Genomic DNA, 17,990 nt, shown 5'->3' on the forward strand with positions numbered 1-17,990 from the left:
TTGTATACGAGCAGTGGGAGGCAGAGAGCAGTGCTATCCGAGGTCCAGTACCGAGATCTGTCACCCTGCCAGGTTGAGGACAGCGCGTGAAGATGTCGGCAGTGTGGGACCCGGATCTATGACCCTCCCAGGTGGGGGGCAGCGCTTGAGTCTGATCAAGGTCCCGGGACCCGGATTTGTGATCTGCTGGGCGGGGGGCAGCGCTTGAGGCTGTCCGCGGTCCCGGGACCTGGATCCGTGACCCTTTCCGGTGGGGCGGCAGCTCGCACAGGGGCAGATCAGCAGGGGTTGGGCAGGGCAGGACGCCTGGCTTCTGCCCAGCCCCAGTCACTCTGGGCAGGTGAGCAGCGCAGAGAGCCTCTGGACAGGGGAGGAAGGCCGGTGGAGGGCGGCCTGTACTCCCCACATGGCGGTGGTGACAGTTGTGAGCGCGCCAAGCGGAGCCTGCAGGCTGAGCTGAAGTAGTGCCTGCAGGCCATCAGCACCCAGGAGTGGCTGTTCAAGATCCGCCTCCTGGCCCAGAAGGTGCAGGATCGCAGGGACAGCCACCATGGCGGGCCAGACTGACACCCACCTGGCCGCACCACGGGGGTTTGCGGATCTGCAAAGCCAGAGGCCTCTGGTGTGCACATCCCCCCCTGGCGTGCGAACATCCCCCAGCACAGTCACCCTCCCGCGCCTACAACAGTTGCAAACCAAGGCGTGCACAAGTCCCCCAGCCTCTCTGCTGCACTTCCATCAACCCGGCATGCCTAAAACCCCCACAGGATGTGCACACATCCCCTCTGATGCGCTCACATCCTTTGGAGAGTGTCTGGGTGTTCTGGGTGCTGAGGGTGGGTGCCTGCGAGATGACAGTGAGAGGGCAGAGTGGTGATGCCCTGTTCCCACGGAGGCCAGTGCAGCTACGAGATCACCTCTAGGGGGTTAATGCAGGTGCTGAGGTGGGAGCAGGTGCAGATAGACACACCTGGTGGGCACGGGCAGCCCTCGCTGAGGTGCCTTCAGTCAGTGTTCAAGATCAAGAACCCAGAGGTGGAGAGGAATTTCGTCCTCTCAGTGAAACATTGGGATAGTCGGGGCGACTGTAGAGGAGGAATGTGCACTTTGGGTGCCAGCACCCATGAGCGAAGGCTGCCCTGACTGAGCCTCACTTGCTTGGGGCCTAGCTCACTCCTGCCGGGCAGTGGGTGACAGGACGTGCTTTTCCGAATTAATGAGAGAAAACATTGATTCTCCTGCTGCCCACGAAGGTGGAAAGTGAAGTGGGGAGACATGTGGGGAGTGAGGGAGGTTCCCCGTCTGGGGGTTCCAAATCGGCTGTTGGTTTATTTCACCACTGACTAGAGATATACAGGGTGTCCCCCCAAAATGTATACACACTTTGAATACCTACTAATTCCAATGGTTTTAAGCATAAGAAAGAAACAACAATGGAGCTGTTATCTGTTAAAAGTGTGGGCACAAACAGGCAGCCAGACATTCCCTGAGGGGTCTCAGATTGGAGAGAGTGAAGGCCAGACTGAGGGGCCCCTTCCCCCCTACACCAGTGCATGAATTTTGTGCACTGGGCTACTAGTATCTAATAAAAGAGAAACATGGTAATTAACTGTAACTTCGCTACCGTTCCCATTGGCTAATCAGGGCAATATGCAAATTAACTGCCAACCAAGATGGCGGCTGGCTGCCAGGCAGCTGACGTGAACAGGAGGCTTGCTTGCTCCAGTGATGGAGGAAGCCAAGGTTCCCCGCCTGCCTTGCCGGCCTCTGAGCTTGCTCTCTAAGAAACATTGTTGCAAATATAGAAGCTAAACAAAACTCCAGAAACCTGCTTTCAGCCATCAGAGCTGGAGCGAGCAGGACCGAAACAGTGTTACAATTATAGAACCCAAACAAACCCAGATACCTGCTTTCAGCAGCCGAGGCCTCAAGCTGGAGCCGGCCTCAGAGCTAAAGCTGGCTCTCAGCTCCAGTGACAGCTATAGAAGGTAAATAAATCCCAGAATAAAAAAAAAAGAAAGAAAAAAGGAGAGGTTTGGAGCTTCAGTCACCCACCAGCCTGAAAACGGCCTTCAGCCCCTCACCCAGACTGGCCAGGCACCCCAGTGGGGACTCCCACCCTGAAGGAGGTGTGACCAGCTGCAAACAGCCATCATCCCCTCATCCAGGCTGGCCAGGCACCCAAGCGGGACCCCCACCCTGATCCAGGACACCCTTCAGGGCAAACCAGCAGGCCCCCAACCGTGCACCAGGACTCTATCCTATATAGTAAAAGGGTAATATGCCTCCCAGCACCAGGATCAGCAGAGCCGAGAGGCCTCCCGAACCCAGGATTAGCGAAGCCACGAGGCCTCCCGAACCCGGGATTAGCGGAGCTGCAAGGCCTTCTGAACCTGGGATCAGCGGAGCCGCGAGGCCTCCTGGCACCGGGATCAGCAGAACCGTGAGGCCTCACTGCATCGGTGTCAAGTGGAGCCGCGAGACCTCCCGGCCTGGGATCAGCTGAGCTGCGAGGCCTCCTGGACCCTGGAGCAGCGTGACAGGGGGCAGCGCCCAAATCCCCTGATCGCCCTGTGGTTCTATGTGTGACAGGGCCGGGGCCACAACCTCTCTATCTCCCCTGCTCTGTTCATGAGGGTGGAAGGTGCCCCAACCCTCTGATTGGCCCTGCTCTGTGCCTGATAGGGGGGAGCTCCCCAACCCCCTGATTGTCCCTGCTCTGTGTGTGACGGGATAGAGCCGCAACCTCCCCATCGGCCCTGCCGTGAGTGTGATAGCAGCGACACCCCAAACCTCTGATTGACCCTGCTTTGTGGGTGACAGGGGGAAGCTCCCCAACCCCCTGATCCACCCTGCTCTGTGTGTGATGGGGGGAGCTTCCCAACCCCCTGACGGGCCGTGCTCTGTGCATGACAGGGTACGGAGCCCCAACCCCCCTGATCGGCCCTGCTCTGTGCATGACAGGGGGTGGTGCCGCAACCTCCCCATCGACCCTGCCTTGAGTGTGACAGGGGGCGGTGCCCCAACCCCTCAATCGGCCCTACCTTGAGAGTGACTGGGGGTGGCATCACAACCTCCCGATCCGCCCTGCTCTGTGCATGACAGGGGGCAGTGCCCCAACTCCCCAATTGGCCCTGCTATGAGCCCAACTAGGGGCTGCACTTAGGGATTGGGCCTGCCCTCTGCCACCCGGAAGCGGGCCTAAGCCAGCAGGTCATTATCTCCCGAGGGGTCCCTGACTGTGAGAGGGCACAAGTGGGACTGAGGGACACCCCCTTCCCCCCGGCCAGTGCACAAATTTTTGTGCACTGGGCCTCTAGTCTTATCTAATAAAAGGGAAACATGCAAATTCACCATACCTCCACTATACTCACAAGCCACGCCCACCAACCAATCAGAGCGACTATATGCAACTTAACCCAACCAAGATGGCATCCAGAAACCAGGGAGCTGGACCAAGCAGGAGGCTTGGCTGCCCGGGGAAATGGAGCAAGTCAAGCTTCCCGCCTGCCCTGGCTGGCTGTAGCCTCCGCTCAAGGCAACAAAGTTTCAATTACAGAAGATAAATAAATCCCAGATACCTGCTTCCAGCCAGCCTCCACTGGGAGCTTGGGTGGCTGGGGGCTGTGGCTAGCCTGCAAACAGCCATCAGCCCCTCACACAGGCTCGCCAGGCACCCCAGTGGGAACTCTCACCCTGAAGGGGCTGTGGCCAGCCTACAAAAATCCCTCAGCCCCTCACCCAGGCTGGCCAGGCACCCCAGCAGGGACCCCCACCCTGAAGTTGGTGTTGCCAGTCTGAAAATGGCCCTTAGCCCCTCACCCAGGCTGGCCAGGCACCCTAGTGGGACCCCCACCCTGATCCATGACACCATTCAGGGCACACCAGCCGGCCCCCACCCATGCACGAGGCCTCTATCCTATATAATAAAAGAGTAATATGGAAATTGACCCTCATAGCAGAACAAATGGGAATAACTGGTCACTATGACACACACTGACCACAAAGGGCAGAAGCTCAATGCAGGAGCTGCCCCCTGGTGGTCAGTACGCTCCCACAAGGGGAGCTCTGCTCAGCCACAAGCCAGGCTGATGGCTGCCAGTACAGTGGTGGTGGTGGGATCCTCTCCCTCCTCCTCAGCAGTGCTAAGGATGTCCGACTGCAGCTTAGGCCTGCTCCCCGCTGGCAAGTGGACATCCCCTGAGGGCTCCCGGGCTGCCAGAGGGATGTGTGACTGCCAGTTTAGGCCCAATCCCCCAGGGAGCGGGCCTAAGCCAGCAGGTGGACATCTCCCGAGGGGTCCCAGACTGTGAGAGGGCACAGGCCGGGCTGAGGGAAAGTTTTGTGCACTGGGCCTCTAGTCTATATAATAAAAGGCCTATTATTATTATTATTATTATTATTCATAATATTGGAGGTGGAAGTGGTGATGCCATAATAACCAAACAATCGGTCACCGGTAGGTGCATGGAGCACCTCTCAGTCCCTACCCCTAGCTCACTCACTGCTCTCAGCGGCAGGGCAGGGCTTGTGGCCTGTGTGGTGAGGTGAGGCTCCTGGCTCCTCTCGCACTGAGCTACTCATGCATGGTGGGTCTGGGTCTTGCGCCAATTTCGCACGCTGAGCCTCCAGTAACTCCATAAGAGCAAACAATGAATTGAAACAGTGCATTTACTTTTACCTTAGATGAGGAAGGCTGTCAGTAGAGCAGGCTTTGGGTAACGGTATGTTTAGAATCCAGTTTTGAGCATGTCAAGCTTGAAGATTTAAGACATCCAAGTGGAGGTGTTAAGTAGGAATGTGTTTGATAATTGGACAGAGGTGTGGGTGAGACATACGTATTAGGGATCAATATGTAGGTGCTATTTAATGCCATGGGGACTGAAGACACATTAAGAGAGAGAATCTAGATATAGAAGGAAGTCCAAAGATTGGGCCTTTGGAGGATGATAGCATTGAGAGTTCTAATAGAAGAGGAAGAATCTACGGGAGTAGGAGGAAAAGCAAGAGTGCAATATTCTCAACTCCAAGTGAAGAAAGTGTGTCAGGGAGGAGAGAGTGGTAAAATGATACTAGTAGTGAAACTGGATACAAAATGGGTCCAGGCTGCCTGTTACTACTTGAGCCCTTGAAGTATGCTAGCATTGAGTGGGAGTTCTAATAGAAGAGGAAGGACCAGTAAAGCAGAGTGATATAGGAAGTAAAGCAAGAATTTACTACTCTCAAATCCAAGTGAAGAAAGTCTTTCAGGGAGTAGAGAGTGATAACATGATTCTGATAGGACAAGCAAGATGATTGAGAAGAAAAAAAATGGATTTAGTAAAGTAGAGGCCATTGATAACTTCTATTTAGTTAACATCTGCTGGGGTCCAGCCCCAGCGGGTCCAGGGGTTCCCCAAGGTGTGGACGGAATCGGCGGAGAAGGAATGACACGGAGGCAGTGTTCAGGTGATCATCATAGCCAGGTTCTTCCTAGCCAGGTACCTCTCTTTATTGTCATCTAACATCTGTTTATATACTATTTGGTCCCAATCCTATCCATTCTATACAAAAGGCCAGGGGGCTTCCCAACTCCATTCAAAGGTTACTCTATTGTTCCACCAAGCTACAAGGAAGTAACTGAAGGAGGTCACTCCAAGCAAAGATCAAAGCGACCAACCACCCCTCTGACACTCAGTTAAAGGGTTTACTGATAAAAATCCTCACCTGGGGAAACAACCTCTCCTCTCCTAGCCAAGTTCCTTCCCCTATTGTTCTCTTACATCTGCATTTATCCTATTTGATCTTAGTCCCATCCATTCCATTCCAAAGGCTAGGGCATTTCTCATCTCCATTACAAGGTCCCTTGAAACATCCCTGCAGGGACTGCCTCAAGTAGCCAGGGTGGATCGGCTTCCAGCAAACATCAGCTGCATTATCTATTTGAAATATCAGAACCAGCTTTGATTCTTTTTTTTTCTTTTCAACTATCACCACTTCCACCTCCAATATCTAGTAAACCTGTCCTGTTAATTGCATTCCATAACCATTATTCATCACCTACACTGGGTAAATACCATTCTGGATACTTGTATATAGAGATGAACAAGACTTGGACCCTCTTCTTCAAGAGTTTACAGTTGAGAATGTGGTACAGGCATAACTACCTTTCAATAGAGTAGCAATGGTAATGTTAATAATTATTAGAATTTCTTCTATTAATAAGACTTTTTCTTCTGCTGTTGATGTTACTCCTAGCACTCTCTAACATATTAGAACACATACTTTATGCCATATATATATATATGATTATCTCAAGTAATTGCTACACTTTTATGAGGTGTCATCATTTTATAGAGAAAAAATATGAAGGAGAGAGAGACTAAGTAACCTCTGGAGTCATACAGCAGGTAAATGGTGGAAGCTCTATGCAAAACCAAGTAGTCTAACTTTCAAATTTGTATTCTTCACCACAACTGCAAGCTGGCTTGCCCTAACTTACAAAACTTGACTTATATCTACTAACTTATTCCCTCACTTTAAATTACCTTTGCCTTCTTGCTTCCTCTTTTTATTTTTTTAACTTTTTTATTGATTAAGGTATTACATATGTGTCCTTATCGCCCCATTGCCCCCCTCATCACTTCCCCCCACACTGATGCCCTCATCCCACTGTATCCATTGGCCGGCTTATATGCAAGCACACAAGTCCTTTCGTTGATGTCTCCCCTTTACCCCGACCCTCTCCTACCTTCTCTCTTAGGTTTGATGGTCTGATCGATGCTTCTCTGGCTGCTTCCTCTTTTTAATGTTTACAGGAATAACTTTTCTAATAAATTCCTTGTGAATCTATGTCTTAGACCTGCTTCTGAGGAACCTAAGACATATTATTCCATACTGCTAAAGAATTGTGATAGTGTCACCTCTATATCTTTGATTGATTAACTAGTGTTTGAAATAGCTGTAACTACTGATGAAGAACCAAGGGCCTCAATATCTTGAGATGCATTTTTGAGCTATAAGTTATGTGGACGAAAGGGGCCACATGCTGACCTGACAAGCTCAGGAGAGGCCTGCATGGCAGTTCTGCAGACTCGGAGACCTAAAGTAACCACAAAGAATGGTCTAAAATTAAACTTGAACTAAAAGCAGTTATGGTGGGCAGTTATGTCCTAGGCCAGTATCTTCACTGACAAAATCAACTTTGATCCTTACTGAGCCCATTTGCCTTTTTGCCTCTAAGATAACATACCCTTGAAATGTCTGGGTAACTTGTAACTTCCCTTTTTTCTGGTGCCCCTGGGGCACAACCAAATGTTCTGGGCGCCAGGACAAATACTACAAATTCCTTCATTATCATGTTAATTGATCCTGCTATCCTATCACAGAGGTTTCCCCCTGCTTCGCTTAATCCCACCTCCTTAAATCTGTCACCAATGAATTTCATGTATAAATACGGATGTAACCCTGCCATTCTCCGGAGCACTATCTCAATTCATTGAGGTTCTGCTTCCCGGCATATGTCGACAGTTTGGCTCAAATAAACTCACAAAAATTCTTTACAGGTTTCAATGGTTTTTTTACGTTGACATTAATTGGCGTAGTCGCGGCAGGATTCCAAAGAAGCTCACCCAGGACCATCCCTTGGACTTTGACTCGGTGCTAGGATCCAGCAAAGGGCCCATTGAGCCCGCCGGTTCTCCGCCCATTGGGTGAACGTGGGTGAGTGTTCTCTTGGATCCAGAACCTTCCCTTCCTTTGGTCGAAGGTCGGACTTTATTTGAGCTGTTTAAAATCCTCGAGGTGGAACCAGGGTTGCTAAAACCCCAGGTTAAGGGTTCACAGCGGAACCCAGGGTAAGGCAGGATTGGAGGAAAAAATGGGAGGCTGGGTTTTATTTCGGCTTTTTGATTAGAACGGCTTTCTGAGCGTCTGAGCAAAAAAAGAAAACCTTCGCTGTATAAATGGTTTATCTAGGGGGCCTCCTTAAGGCTTGGTCTGCCCGGGCCCTAAACCTTTCCTGTGGTTTTAGACAGCCGGAAGAGAAACTGAGGCCACATTTGACCCACTGCATAACATGTCTAGAAAGTTTGCTCAGACTACAGATATTCAATAATAATAAAAAATTAACATGGGAAATTGTGCCTCTAAGGCCAGAAGCTCCCCAGACACCAGCCCTCATTTAATACTCCTGATAGGAAGCCTTTACTTGCAAGTACTTTACAGAAATAAAAAAATTTAATTAGAAAATATTAACTGAGGAATGGCTAAAATGCAGTTTATTTGAAATACCTATGTTAATATTTTGCATGCAGAAATTAGAAAATGCCGGCTCTGAAATTTAGGAAGCATATCTTAATTCGGAAATTAGAAGCTTCTAGAAAAAAGCATAGGAAAAATTTATTCTAATAAGATAGAAATTAACAAAATTTTAGAGACTGTCTCAGAACTATTCTGAAGTTAATTAATATATACACCTTGTTTTTCCTTTAGCCCATTGTTTGTTTTTTGAATAGTCCATTGGGAATATACTGAAATTCTAGAAAGAGGAAGTTCCTAAACCAAGGACAAAAGACACTGCTTTGGTAGTTTCTAATGCTGGACATTCTCTGCTGTAAACTTTTAGTGTGTTCTGTACGCCTTGATGTTTTTATGTCTTTGTTGTAGTGAAATAGGAAAAAAATTTAAAATGTCTTTCTATTAATCATGACTTTGGGAAAAATACGCCATTTGAGTCATTTGCTGAAACTTCCCCAATTTAAAGTCTCCTTCTCGTAATTGAAAAGTTTTACAAAGTTTAAAAATATGTCTGGTATTTCTGTTCACATGTAAAGAAAAAAGCTGGTTTAAAACTAATGCGCGCAATTGTCCTGTTTTTGGACATTTAGATAGAGTTTTAAACTGGAGTCTCTTCATAAATGTCCAGAATAAAACCCAAGACTGATTCTTTCCTAAAGAAAATGGCGAATTTTACCCAGGGAAGCAATGCAGGCTTGTTCTAGCAACAAGCCTCCAAAAGAAAATTCAGTAAAATTATCTCTGTTACAAAAATTTGCCAAAATAAATGCCTTAAAATAATAATTGGATTTGAATCTCAAGAAATATATAGTTACAAGTTTGCTTCTTGACTTTCCCCAGAGAAAAATGGTCCTTTTAAAGTCAAGGGCTGGGCCAGGCCTGTTTGCCAGCCTCAGGTGTGGTTTTCCAGAGCCGCTAGGAACTTGGAACCTTGGAGTTTACTGAATCAAACAATAAAAACTTATGTCTAGGTATTTTAAAGTGACATAATACATAATATTGATCTGAGTGTGCCTCGTATGAAATCTAGAGAATAGAATTGAATCTGTTGGTTGATTGTGTCTTATATTTTTAAAGTTTATTCTTAAAAATGTTACTGATTAAAAAATGCTAAATATTTAACTTGCCAGCTAAAAGTTTAAGGTTCGGATTAAATTGGGAAAAATTGTGTAATTGTGGTAGCTAGATGCCTAAAATGTAGAAATTTTTGAGAAAATAATTTTGGCTTTCTCTGAAATAATTAGGAATTCAAAATATGCTGCTTATTGGTCTGATTAAAAAGAGGATTAACTCTGTGATCTCAACTAAAATTCTTAAAACCAGTTTAAATTTAATTGCAGAGAACAGTATAGACAGCCACTTTGGGCTGTGTAATTTGGCAGTCGCCATGATGGCCACATGGCTTGCCCCTCCCCTGGGGGCCGCCATCTTGAAACAGCAAAGGCCAACCCATCCCTTTGAATTAACCAATCAGGAAACACCATGCACCTGAGCTCCAGACAGGAGTAAGGAAGGGGTCACTGGGTTGTTAAGGCATCTGCATCAGGAAGAACTTGCAGAGATTCAGAGCCAAGTTCAAACAGGAAACTCTGAATGGGGTAGGGTAGCCTGTGTCCCATCAGGGACTGGGCAGCCAAGAGTCAGGATCCCCGTAGGGGTGTCTGCCAGTGATGCTCTGGTATTTGCTTTTCACAGTTTGGGAGTTTATGAATTATTTTCAATGCTGAATACACTGCTTGCAATAAGCCATGTGCCTCATTTAAAGGTATACAAATTTTATATTTTCCATGTCAGTTTAACCAAAAATTGTTGTCTTGGAATGTTAAAAACAAAGTTTTTATATATGTTTAGAAAATTCCATGAAAAGGACTCTGACTTAATCTAAATTGCAGGCTTGTAAGCAGGTCATATTTCTGAACTTCAAGGAATAACTAAATTAAAAAAAAAAACCACTGGCAAATAATCAGAATAAACAAAAACAACTGAGACTAAATGAATAAATTGAGGATAATTATTCTTATGACTATTTAAAATATTGTTGACCTTTAAATCTTTTATTTCCCAAATATAAGGAAAAATAAAGAGCAGACATTCTGCATTGTAGAAACTAACAAATTGGTAACAGATTCATTTCACAGTGCACTCCCAGGCGACGAAGATTTCAAAGATCATGGCTTAAAACCAGAAGATTTGGTGTGTTGGAAAAGACACCAAATAAAAGACTCTCCAACCCCATTGGAGAGGACCTTACCAGGTATTACTAACTAACCCATATGCAGCTAAACTTAAAGAAGTTAGCTCTGGATTCACATTTCTCATTTGAAAAAGGCACCTGACTGTGAATGGACATCTACTCCCATCTCTGACCCTCATCTCCATCTGCAATGGAGATAGGAGAATTTTCAAGGACGAGAAACAGCTGAGGCCTTTCGAGGACAAGAAGTCGCTGACCACAGAGAGGCAGACAGCTATCCCAAGATCACGTCAACAAGGCCTGTATGCTCACAAACTGATATTGCTAGCCGTGGTGATTCAAAGTTTTAATAGGGAATGTTATCTGTCTTTATTATTTAAGTATATGTCTTTGTTGTTTAAAATTGTTTAGCTAGTGAAATTTCTGTTTATGTCTTTTAAAAAAATATGAATGTATTACTAATCTGAGGAATGTTAATTACTTACATGTCACCTTAAAAATTAATTAAGGCTCAGAGTTCCAACTAACTGAAATATACAGCTTTGGTGTGATGGAGGAAGGTAAAAAAAAATACTTAATAAAAGATCTAAAGCATGGTTATGCATTTTTAAAAAACATAAAAAGAAAGTTTAAAGGCTAATTTGAAAGTGTGAAATTTGTGAAGGTTGTGTATGTGATAAGAAAAATAAGAAATGTAAAAAAAAAATTGAATACATAATAGGCCAGTAAGCTGGGACAAGTAGAATAGGGAAACTGAGCAGAAATCCCATCTTCCCTAAACCAAGGACACTTGGGAGTAAGTGATTTGCATCTATGTCCCTAAACAAAGGTTAAATAGTTTATGTCAATCTGATTAGTATCATTTGTTGTCCACACCCACGGACAAATAAAGTTAGAAAATAAGCCTTATTTTGATTAGTTCTTTTATTCTGGAGGAGGCAACCCGGTCCCTCCCTGCAACATGGGTAATAGCTCCTCCTCAAACTCAAACTTGACTGTCTTAAAATATATGTTAAAGAATTTTAAAATTGCTCAAACCTTGCCTCCTTGGGTCCAGTTCTGCGTGTGTAAGAAGGGACAGAGTAAGGTTTAGTAGCAGAAGTGAAGAGGCAGGCAGGGCAGGAGCAGGCCAGAAGAAGCTGGCAAGGCCATCCAAACCACCCAGCCGCTATTGGCCAGAGCCGCCTGAGGCAGACCTCCTCAGACTGGCAGCAGCTGACTCTGACTAGGACAGGCTGGGCTCTTTCCAACTGGGCCCCCATGAGCCGATGGTCGAAATGAAAATCAGGGGCCAGACTGTGAACTTTATGGTTGATACAGCGGCAGAGCACTCGGTAGTTACTCAGAAGGTAGCTCCCCTCTCAGGACAGGAAGTCACCATTATTGGAGCGACCAGTACCACAGCTGCAGACTGTTCTGCTGCCCCCGCCGATGTCAGTTAGGCGGCCACCAGGTGGTTCATGAATTCCTGTATTTGCCAGATTGCCCGGTCCCTCTAATGGGCAGAGACCTTTTAGCCAAAATGAAAGCAGAAACCACTTTTGCCCCAGATGGCTCAGCACAGCCTTGCCTAGGTGAAGAGACCTCTCCAATAATCCTGCCCTTAGCAGTGCCGAAATAGGAAGAATGGAGACTTTATACCCCCCAGCCAAAGGCCCTCACATCTGTTCTTGTCAGGCCCCCATCAGGGGACTTGGGCAGTCTTCCTGTTTTCTGCTCAAGATCCTAAGACTGTAAAAATACTTATTCACTGAAAGGGTGTAAGTGTGGATGTCTATTTGATGTTTGTATGTCTACTTAGATATAATTATTTATTCATATAAATGTGAAAGTCTAAAAAAAAAAATGCTTAATTTAAAGCTGAATGCTCTGACCAATGGCAAAATGCCCCAAGTGGCCACTGGGTTCTTTTCCTAAAGGGTGCTTGCTCTCTATCAGAGGTGGAATCAGCCCAACTAACTAGTTAAAATTTCTGTTTGTTTAGTAGGGACTTTGATTTGCTCTATGATATTTCTGTGTTGGGTTGAAATTTTGAAATTCTAGGGTAGATTTTAAAATATTTGTGGATAAATAGGACCCCCAATTAGTTTCCTGTTATATTCTGGAGCAGCCTATTCAATCTTGACAGAGCCAATGGGACCAGTACCATCTAAGAAGACACCAGTTCTAGAAGCCACCGGACAAACTGCCTTTTTCCTTGGACGTCAAAGAGGACTGTGGACCTCAGAAAGAACACGGTAACTCATTAGTTTCTAGTCATGCCAGAATGCCTGTACCCCTTACTTGGACGTGATCTCTTACAGAAATTACAAGCCACCCATAAACTAGTTCGAGACGCCCTGCCAGTGCCACCTCGGACCCTGTACATCCTTTCCAGCCTGGGGACTCGGTGTGGGTAAAGAAGTTCACGACCCAAGAACTCACCCCAACTTGGAAAGGACTATACACTGTCGCCCTGCTGACGGCATCCAGACCTGGCTACACCACTCCCAGCTCCTGCACCAGAAAATGGCCTTGATCCCAGCAGCCAGCGGCCTCACCTATGAGATCCCTAGCCTGGGCTCCATGCAGGCCAGGAGGAGGCTCGACGCCTACAGGAGGGAAACTGGACTTCAGTGAGGACAATACTGACGAGGACCATGGCACTAGGGCACTTGGTAACTATAAAAACATTTTTACTAGCCAGTGAGAAGGTCCAGGGCCAAGGGGGGCTAGATGCACAAGGGGACAGGAGAGCAAAAACAAAATAAAAAATACCCCTATAAAAAATAAAATAAATAAAAAAAAATTAAATATGCCAAACTGACAATTTAAAAAAATTAATTCAATCAAACTACTTGTAGTTAGAAGACAGTACAATCCCCTAATTAATAAAGATGAGTCCATGATTTGACTCATGTACATAAAACCAGTGGGAAATGAAGTATGGTACCTATTTGCTTTGTTTAACAATGGACAGATTACTTTAATTTTCTAAATTGTATAAATCATCCCATTCAATTGAATGCCTTATTGGTTGTAATGTGACTATCCCATTGATTGTGATCTTACTGGTTATCGAAGCACATTCTTCTGTACCTGGGAAACAGGACAGCACAATTATCCTAAATTATTTTAGTGGCCACAGATGATACATTCCAGTTGACTCAGTGGTCCCAAGACCAGGACAGCGCATTTACTCTAAATTACCTCGATGGCTCTAGATAATGAGTTCCTGGCAATTCGGTGGTCTCAGGACCCGAGGGCTCTAAAATGAGGTATTTCTGTCAATTCAGTAACCCCGAGACCCAAGACAATAATTAACATGCTTAAATTCTGCTTCTGTAAACTGTTTTTTTTGCAAACCAGTTTCCTCGTTCCAAACCCTGGGATGTAATCAATACCTTTATGATTTTTGTGTTCATGATATGTAAATGTTATACTAAATGCAAAAAAGCAAAATTTAAGACAAACAGCAAAAAAACTCAGATCATGATGGCTCCAAAATTAGAAATGATCCAGAATACTTTTTAACAAGGACGTATAGGACCTGACTGCCTCCCATTTACCTGCCCTTTTTTAAATAATAATAATTCGACCTTAAATGCCATCTAAGGTTATGGTCTTGCCCCATGCCCAGTGGTCCACCTGTTCAGCAAGACATGCTGACACTAAGACATCCTAGGAATGAGCCTTCCTAGCACCGTGGGACTCCATTATCCAACCAAAAGGTTGGTCATCAATGCATCCTTTGGATTGATTTATGACCAAAAGGGGGATGTGTGGACGAAAGGGGCCACATGCTGACCTGACAAGCTCAGGAGAGGCCTGCATGGCAGTTCTGCAGACTCGGAGACCTAAAGTAACCACAAAGAATGGTCTAAAATTAAACTTGAACTAAAAGCAGTTATGGTGGGCAGTTATGTCCTAGGCCAGTATCTTCACTGACAAAATCAACTTTGATCCTTACTGAGCCCATTTGCCTTTTTGCCTCTAAGATAACATACCCTTGAAATGTCTGGGTAACTTGTAACTTCCCTTTTTTCTGGAGCCCCTGGGGCACAACCAAATGTTCTGGGCGCCAGGACAAATACTACAAATTCCTTCATTATCATGTTAATTGATCCTGCTATCCTATCACAGAGGTTTCCCCCTGCTTCGCTTAATCCCGCCTCCTTAAATCTGTCACCAATGAATTTCATGTATAAATACGGATGTAACCCTGCCATTCTCCGGAGCACTATCTCAATTCATTGAGGTTCTGCTTCCCGGCATATGTCGACAGTTTGGCTCAAATAAACTCACAAAAATTCTTTACAGGTTTCAATGGTTTTTTACGTTAACAGTTAAAATCACATTTATTTTGTTCTTAACTGCGATTTGCCAAAAAGTTCTTGTTGAATATTCCTGCCAGTGAAGCCCAGATGAGACTATCTCAGCCTATCAGTGTGGTTATAATGAAATGTTACTCAAAAGCAAAGGAATAAGGAAGTTGGGAGAGGAAGTATAACATAATAACTTAGAGTATACTTACTCAGTATATGGCACTAAATGCTTCTATATAGCAATTCATTTATTTTCCCCAACAATAGCATGAGAGACAGGGCACTTGAGTAGAGAGATTAAATTACATGCCCAAGGTTTCTCAGGCACTACTACTACTGCAAAGACAGCAGATTAGTAATTATCATGACAGTGTCAGTGATAGTATACAAGCTTTCCTTCACTCCTTGTCCACTTACATAGCACAGCACTACTTCAAATGGTTGAATGGCTTTCTGAGACCTTAGAGAAGGGCTAGAATGATTAAGGAGAATTGCAATTTTGAGGAAATGGGGAAAATGGTATGTTCCATATGTCTTTCCACATAGTCCAATGGAAGAGCATACCAAACTTAAGGGGGTCATCTTTAAACACACCATGTTGTAATCAGCTCAGGCTGCCATAACATTATACCAGAGACTGTGTGTCTTAGACAATAGAAACTTATTTCCCATAGTTTTTGAGCATCTAAGCTCAAGATGCTGGCTGATTCAGTTCCTGGTGAGGGCTTGCATCCTGGCTTGCAGATGGCTACCTTCTTGCTGTGTGCTCTCATGATCTTCCCTTGGTTTATGCATGTGGGGAGAGAGGGAAAGAGAAAAGAAAGAGAGAGAGAGAAAGAGAGAGAGAGAGAGAGAGAGAGAGAGAGAGAGAGAGAGAGAAAGAATCTGTGGTGTCTCTTCTTACAAGGGCACTTGATCCCATTATGAGAGCACTGCCCTACCGAACTCATCTCTCGCTGATTATTGTAGGGACACAAACATTTAATCCATAACACACACATTCCCTGGAATTTCTCATATTTTTATCCTCTGGGAGACAGACAGAGAGAGAGAGATCTACTTCAAAACTTCTCAATGCAGGCAGACCACTTTTGTAAGGCTACCACTAACCCATTGCAGCTGTTGCCTCTAATGAAGTCAGAAGGAAGAAGGATTACTAAATTAGACCAGATTTTGCTGAATGGAAATAGTATAACAATACTGGTTCCTGGAGAAGAAGAATCTGAATGGATTCCCTTAATTTATGCTAGTTTCTGTTTTGTCTTACAATGCCAACAAAATATATATTTTTAAACCTTTCAAGCCCATCCAGGGTGGCTCAGTGATTAAGCATCGACCCATGAGCCAAGAAGTTGCCTTTTCGATTACCGGTCAGGGCACATGCCAGGGTTTTGGGTTTAATTCCCAGTAGGGGATGTGCAGGAGGCAGCTGATTAATGATGGTTCTCTCTTATCCATGTTTCTATTCCTCGATCCCTCTCCCTTCCTCTCTCTAGAAAAAAACAATAACACACCGTTCCATGTCTGGATTATATGAAGTGAAATTTCTCATTGAAGAGGCAATATATAGGCCATCTTTGTAAATTAATCATGTTTATCATGAAAAGAAAAAGAACAGTTATTTGAAGATGAAAATAAAGGTGTTTTGGTAAAAAATAAAAACACTGCAGTGCAAGTTTTCATCTTCCTTTAAGAAACTTACATTGTTTTTTTATAAAAAAATGTATTTTATTGATTTTTTACAGACAGGAAGGGAGAGGTATAGAGAGTTAGAAACATCAATGAGAGAGAAACATCGATTAGCTGCCTCCTGCATACCCCCTACTGGGGATGTGCCCGCAACCAAGGCACATGCCCTTGACTGGAATTGAACCTGGGACCCCTCGTCCCCAGGCCAATGCTCCATCCACTGAGCCTAACCTATCAGGGCAAGATACTTACATCTTATTCGTGATGTTTGATTTTGTCTTAGAATCTATCACTTTTCTTGTCCCATATCTAAAGGCCTTCTGATTCCTTCTTTTCCACTGCACTTGGGATCTTTTGCTTAACGTACCTTGGAAATCCTCCAAATCTATGGATGTGGTAACCCCAATTCCTGTCATGTCCCCTACTTTCAATGACTTTTTAGAGTCCCAATCCATTGACCTTGTCTCTACTGACCTGCAAGTCTGACCGCCTCTAGTCCTGTGAGCTACACCTGGACCCAGTGCCTCCTACTCATGGTGATCCTGTGATTCTCCTTCCTACTGACTCCATTCCTCCTACTACATTGGTTTTGAGGGCTTCTCCCTCAGGGACCCCAACCTAATGATACTGTAATCACCTTAATCTTGATCCCTCTTTGAAGGCAGAAAACCCACTCGTACCTACTCTTTCCTGTTTCCATTTATTTCATGTCAGTTTTTTTTGTTAATCTCTTCAGCACAGCATCACAGCCTCTGAATCTCGTGTGTGTGTGTGTGTGTGTGTGTGTGTGTGTGTGTGTGTAAAAGACATTTAGCTACAAATTGAAGGTGACGGGAAGAGTGGGGTGGGAGCCAAGTGGTCACATTTTGGGCCTCTTCTCTCTCTCTCTGCCCTCTTGGGCCTAGACTGAAACCTCCTCCTGGAGGGGCACCTTTGCTGGGACCACATTTAACCGCAGGTGAAAGAGCTGCCCACAGACTTAGTATTTACCTTGAATAGGTGCTTCTAGTTCTGTTGTATCTCCTCAGGGTTTAGCTTGAGGACATTGACAATCTACTGTGAACACTGGAGGCTGTAGGGAGAGGTTAGAGGGGCTGCAGACTGGGGTCAGGCATGTCCGGGGGCATCAGCTGCTGCCCAGCTGGCTGCTCACTTTTGCTTCCGGGCTTTTACAAAGGCCCTGCTCACCACCTTGTGCCCCCATCACAGTGGTCTGGGTCAGGTATATGGCTGATTCTTACAGGGAAATCCTTGATGGCAGCACCACTTAACATTTTTCTACCCGAAGACCAGGTGGTTCCACACACAACAGAGGCAAGGTGGGCATCTCCTTAAGTGTGTGTGACCAGAGGTTTTGAGAGGTGATGGATGGAGACCCAGGCATGAATTGGAGACATATGGTGACCACTCTGCCTCAGAGGCACAGGCTCTGGCCTAAATCTCAGTTAATAATCACACTGCTTAAATGTCTGAGGAATTTATCAAAGGTGATATTTATTCATAGACAACAATTTTAGATTGAAAAT

The sequence above is a fragment of the Myotis lucifugus genome, unplaced genomic scaffold (assembly GCF_000147115.1).
Source record: "Myotis lucifugus unplaced genomic scaffold, Myoluc2.0 scaffold_656, whole genome shotgun sequence".
Lineage (NCBI taxonomy): Eukaryota > Metazoa > Chordata > Mammalia > Chiroptera > Vespertilionidae > Myotis > Myotis lucifugus.